Raw genomic sequence first — 6,718 nt, forward strand, 5'->3', positions numbered from 1 at the left:
TTTCCATAGGGTTCTCCCATGTAATTCACCTCTGCTATTGCAGGGTTTTCAGGATCATAAGCGTCTTCCTCAGAAGATGCCTCTTTAGTACTGTTGGATGCAGCTTGCAATCCATTCAGACTTTGAGAAATCATATTGACTTGCTGAGTTAATATTTTGTTCTGAGCCAATATGGCATTCAGAGTATCAATTTCAAGAACTCCCTTCTTCTGAGGCATCCATTGTTCACAGGATTCCTCTCAGAGGTCTACATGAACTAGTTATTTGCAACCATTTCAATGAGTTCCTGAGCTTCTGCAGGGGTTTTCAGATGAAGAGATCCTCCTGCAGAATGGTCCAATGACATTTTTGACAACACAGACAGACCATCATAGAATATACTTATGATGCTCCATTCTGGAAGCATGTCAGTAGGACACCTTTTGATCAGTTGCTTGTATCTTTCCCAAGCTTCATAGAGGGATTCTCCTTCCTTCTGTCTGAAGGTTTGGATTTCCACTCTAAGCTTGCTCATCTTTTGAGGTGGAAAGAATTTGGCCAGGAAAGCACTGACCAGCTTATCCTAAGAGTTCAGGCTATCCTTAGGTTGTGAATCCAACCATGTTCTAGCTCTGTCTCTTACAGCAAAAGGGAAAAGCATAAGCCTGTAGACCTCGAGATCAACTCCATTGGTCTTGACAGTGTCACAGATTTGCAAGAATTAAGCTAAAAACTGATGAAGATCTTTCATTGGAAGTCCATGAAACTTGCAGTTCTGCTGCATTAGAGAAGCTAATTGAGGCTTAAGCTCAAAGTTGTTTGCTCCAATTGCAGAAAGTGAGATGCTTCTTCCATAGAAGTTAGAAGAGGGTGCAATAAAGTCACCAAGCATCTTCCTTGCATCTCTACCATTGTTGTTGGGTTCGGCCATATCTCATTCTTTTTCGAAAATTTCTGTCAGGTCCTCTTCAGAGGGTTGTGCTTTAGCTTCACTTAGTTTCCTCTTAAGAGTCCTTTCAGGTTCAGGATCAGCTTCAATCAGAATGTCTTTATCCCTGTTCCTGCTCATATGAAAAAGAAAAGAACAGAAAAGAAGAGGAATCCTCTATGTCACAGTATAGAGATTCCTTTAAGTGAGTAGAAGAAGAGAAGAATAGAAGAAGGAGACGATAAAAATTCGAACACAGAGAAGAATAGGGGGTTCGAATTATGAGTAGAAGAGAAGTGTTAGTAGATAAATAAATAGATAGAAAGAGATAAGAGGGGGAAGAATTCAAAAATTAAATAAAATAAACTAAAAATATTTTTGTTTTTATTTTAAATGTTAATTAGAATTCGAAAATTAAAGAGGAAAATAAAATTAAATTGAAATTTAAAACAATTAGTTAATGAAAAGAAATTTTTGAAAAAGAGGTTAGTGATTTTCGAAAATAAGAGAGAGAAAAGTAGTTAGGTGGTTTTGAAAAAGATAAGAAATAGTAAAACAAACAAAAAGTCAAGTAGTTAATTGAAAAAGATTTAAAAATCAATTTTGAAAAGATAAGAAGTTAGAAAAGATTTTGAAATTGATTTTGAAAAAGATATGATTAGAATAGAAAAAGATATGATTGAAATTCATTTTGAAAAAGATTTGAATTGGAAATTGAAAGGATTTGATTTTGAAAATTAAATTTGATTACTTGACTAACAAGAAACTAAAAGATATGATTCTAAAATTTAAAGATTGATCATTTCTTAATAGGCAAGTTACAACTTGAAATTTTTAAATCAAAATATTAAATGCTAGCAAAGAATTCGAAAATATGAAACAAAATAAGAAAAAGATTTTTGAAAATCAATTTGAAATTTTCGAAACTATGAAAGAAAAATGAAAAAGATTTGACTTTTGAAAAAAATTTGAAAAAAATAGAATTTTTAAATTAAAAATTTGACTTGATTCATAAAAAACAATTAAATTTTAAAACTTTATAACTAAATCAATTCAAACTTTCGAAATTTATGAGAAGAATAAAGGAAAGATATTTTTTTATTTTTGAATTTTTTAGAAGAGAGAGAAAAACAACAAAAAGACTCAAAACATGAAAATTATGAGTAAAACACACAATGCATGCAAGAACATCTTGAATGTCTAGATGAACACCAAGAACACTTTGAAGATCAAGATGAACATCAAGAACTTATTTTTGAAAATTTTTAAGAAAAGACACACATGCAAGACACCAAACTTAGAAATTTTCAAACTTTAGACACTAAGGATTCAAAAATGCATATGAAAAACAAGAAAAGACACAAAACATAAAAATGCAAAGATCAAAGAAAGAAAATCATCAAGAACAACTTGAAGATTATGAAGAACACCATGCATGAGTTTTCGAAAATTTTAAGAAAAGTTAAAAAGATGCAATTGACACCAAACTTAAAATTTGACACCAGACTCAAACAAGAATCACAAAATTCTTTTTTTTTTTTGGTTTTATAATTTTATTAAATTTTTTTGTATTTTTCGAAAATTATTTTGGAAAAAGAAAAATAAGGATTTCAAAATTTTTAATAAGAATTCCAGGAATCATGCAATGTTAGTTTAAAACTCCGGTCCAGGAATTAGACATGGCTTACTAGCCCCCCAAGCTCTCAGTGAAAGCTTCGGTCCAAAACACTAGACATGGCCAATGGCCAGCCAAGCTTTAGCAGATCATTACATACAACAGCTAAATTGCTGAGAAAGACAAAGAAACTCTTCTAAGGATAGTTGAAACCTCGGTCCAAAAGATTAGACATGGATTAACAGCCAGCCAGGATTCAACATATCTCATGAAACTCTAGAATTCATTCTTAAAAATTCTGAAGAACATAGAATAATTAATTTTTTGAAAAAAAAATTTTTTGAAAATAAAAATAAAAGCAAAAAGCTTAAAATTAAAATAAAATTACCTAATCTGAGCAACAAGATGAACCGTCAGTTGTCCAAAGTCGAACAATCCCTGGCAACGGCACCAAAAACTTGGTGCACGAAATTGTGATCTCAACGGCGCCAAAAACTTGGTGCGCACGATTATAATCTCAACCCCTTTTCACAACTCCGCACAACTAACCAGCAAGTGCACTAGGTCGTCCAAGTAATAAACCTTACATGAGTAAGGGTCGATCCCACGGAGATTGTCGGCTTAAAGCAAGCTATGGTCACCTTGTAAATATCAGTCAGGCAGATTCCAATGGTTATGGGATTTTGATAATTAAAATATAAATAAAATATAAAATAACATAGAAATACTTATGTAATTCATTGGTGAGAATTTCAGATAAGCGTATGGAGATGCTTTGCTCCTTCTGAATCTCTGCTTTCCTACTGCTTTCATTCAATCATTCACACTCCTTTCCATGGCAAGCTGTATGTTGGAGGATCACCGTTGTTAATGGCTACCGTCCGTCCTCTCAGTGAAAATGGTCCAAATGCGCTGTCACCGCACGACTAATCATCTGTCGGTTCTCGATCAGGTTGGAATAGGATCCATTGATCCTTTTGCGTCTTGTTACTACGCCCAACACTCACGAGTTTGAAGCTCGTCACAATCATCCATTCCCAGATCCTACTCGAAATACCACAGACAAGGTTTAGACTTTCCGGATCTCAGGAATGGCCGCCAATAATTCTAGCCTATACTATGAAGACTCTGATCGTGAACCAGGAGGCTAAGAGATTCACACTCAAGCTATTGCGGATAGAACGGAAGGGATTCTCAGGCACGCGTTCATAGGTGAGAATGATGATGAGCGTCACGGATCATCACATTCATCAGGTTGAAGTTCGAGTGAATATCTTGGAATAAGAATAAGCTTGAATTGAATAGAAAAGTAATAGTACTTTGCATTAATTCATGAAGAACAGCAGAGCTCCACACCTTAATATATGGGGTGTAGAAACTCCACCGTTGAAACTACATAAGTGATAATGATGTTCTTTGGCTTCGGCCCCAGAGGGGGAATCAGAATGACCAAGACCTTGAATACAATAGTAAAAAGTCATATTTATACTAAACTAGTTACTAGGGTTTACAGAGATAAGTAAATGATGCAGAAATTCACTTCCAAGGCCCACTTGATGTGTGCTTGGGCTGAGCATTGAGCTTTACACATGTAGAGACTTCTTTTGGAGTTAAACGCCAGGTTGTAGCCTGTTTCTGGCGTTTAACTCTAGTTTGTAACCTGTTTCTTGCGTTTAAATTCATAATAGGGCAGGAAGTTGGCGTTTGAATGCCAGTTTGCGTCGTCAAATATCGGGCAAGGTATGGACTATTATATATTGATGGAAACCCCTAGATGTCTACTTTCAAAAGAAATTGAGAGCGCACCAAATGGGTTTCTGTAGCTCCAGAAAATCCATTTTGAGTGCAGGGAGGTCAGAATCCAACAACATCTGCAGTCTTTTTTCAGCCTCTGAATCAGATTTTTGCTCAAGTCCCTCAATTTCAGCCAGAAAATACTTGAAATCACAGAAAAACACACAAACTCATAGTAAAGTCCAGAAATGTGATTTTTATTTAAAAACTAACTAAATCATACTAAAAACTACTTAAAAATAATGCCAAAAAGAGTATAAATTATCCGTTCATCAATTACTCTTCAATATAAACTCAATTTCTCATGCAATACATCACTTTTTTTTTTCTTTTTCTTTTTAGATTCAAGTTCAGTGAGTGGTACATGAGACAAATAACAGAATGAAACTAATTCTAAGAACTGAAAGTACTAATGATCATGCAGGCAATTAAAACAACAGAAAACAGAAAATAACAAGATAAGAACGGAAGAGAAATATAATGAAAGGAACTCAACCACTTCAGTTATGCTGGTGGCCATCTCATTCCTCCATGAAGAACATTCATCTTCCTTTGGTGCTTTAAAAATCATCAGCGAAGCGACAACACCAAACTTAAAGGTTTGCTTGTCCTCAAGCAAAGAAGAACTGAAAAACAAAAACAAATAGTATGATGAAAGAAGAATAAAAGGATAAAAGAACAAGAGAGAATTAGGATTGGGGGTGGATGATTTGAATTCAGGCGCTGAAGGGTTTAATTTGGGCGTCGCATGCGACGCGTACGCATGGATCGCGCTAATTTCAAGCGACGCGTACGCATTAAGGATGCGTACGCGTGGACCTGGTTTGTGCGAATCGCGCAAAGGCAGCCGCGCGCACGCACAACTCTCTGCTCGCGTGGTCTGGAAATCAAAATCTTCAGATGATGCGTGCGCGTCATGCACGCGCATGCGTGGATAGCCATTTTTGGGAAAGGGCGCGCACGCATCAGGGACACGTACGCATGATCAACTTTGTGCCTCTAGCACACTTCCAGCCCCAAGCCATCACAACTCTCTACTCAAACACTTATTGACGCCGATTTTCAGGATCACGCGTGCGTGTCAGGGATGCGCACACGTGGGTGGCCATTTGCGCAAAAGATGTGCACGCGTCAGGGACGCGTACGCGTGATGCGGCTGATGCGCTCAGCATAGTTCTAGCCCCACTGCTGCTCAACTTTCTATCAAATTTTATTTTTCACGCACACACATATGACGCGTACGCATCAGCGACGCTTGCGTGTCGTGTGCTTTTTTTTTTTGTGTATCGCCTGAAGTGTTCAGTTCATGTTATAAAATAGCTGCATGATCAGAAAAACAGTAAAAACTCAATAAAAATCAAACAAGTAAGAAAACTACTACTACGAAAAATAACTAAGGATACGAAATTATCGGGTTGCTTCCCGACAAGTGCTTCTTTAACGTCGCTTGCTTGACGATTAGTTCTGCTAATTCAACAGATGAGCAGACCTCTGGCAATCGATCTCGCTTCCAAGATAGTGCTTCAACCTCTGGCCATTCACTGTAAATTTCTTGTCAGAATTCTCTTTTTGTATTTCCACATAACCATATGGTGAAGCTCTGGTAACCACAAATGGTCCTGACCATCGGGATTTCAGCTTCCCGGGAAAGAGTCTGAGCCTTGAATTATTCAAAAGCACTCTCTATCCTGGCTTAAAGACTCTAACGGAAATCTTCTTATCATGTAGTAACTTGGTTCTCTCCTTATAGAGCTTGGCATTCTCATAGGCTGAATATCTGAATTCATCAAGCTCATTTAACTGAAGTATTTGCTTGATTCCTGTAGCTTCTGAATCAAGATTCAGATACCTGATTGCCTAGTAAGCTTTATGCTCTAGCTCAACTGGCAAGTGACAGGCTTTGCCATAGACCAACTGATAAGGGGACATGCTAATAGGAGTCTTGTAAGCTGTCCGGTATGCCCAGAGAGCATCATCAAGCTTCCTAGACCAGTCCTTTCTTGAAACACTGACGGTCTTGTCTAAAATCCTTTTAAGTTCCCTGTTGGAAACTTCAAGCTGTCCATTTGTCTGAGGGTGATAGTGGGTTGCCACTTTATGATGGACTCCATATCTCTGCAGAAGAGAATCCAGCTGTCTGTTACAGAAGTGACTTCTTCCATCACTAATGAGTGTCCTTGGGACACTGGTGCGCAGAAATTGTGATTACACTTTGATTATGTAAAATTCATCGCTCTTTCTTTCCCTGGTAATGGTGCCAAAAACATGATGCCAATACCATGGTTCACAACTTCGCACAACTAACCAGCAAGTGCACTGGGTCATCCAAGTAATACCTTACGTGAGTAAGGGTCGAATCCCACGGAGATTGTTGGTATGAAGCAAGCTATGGTCACCTTGTA

General features: G+C 37.2%; 1 non-coding gene across 1 annotated transcript; it reads left to right on the forward strand.

Moving 5' to 3' along the window:
* Positions 1-400: 400 nt before the first annotated feature.
* Positions 401-508, forward strand: LOC148564695 (small nucleolar RNA R71). The gene has a single exon (XR_015884819.1). It is a non-coding gene; the product is annotated as a small nucleolar RNA R71 (small nucleolar RNA).
* Positions 509-6,718: the final 6,210 nt, after the last annotated feature.

This window comes from Arachis ipaensis, chromosome B5, assembly GCF_059453495.1.
Source record: "Arachis ipaensis isolate K30076 ecotype BB chromosome B5, ASM5945349v1, whole genome shotgun sequence".
Taxonomy (NCBI): Eukaryota; Viridiplantae; Streptophyta; class Magnoliopsida; order Fabales; family Fabaceae; genus Arachis; species Arachis ipaensis.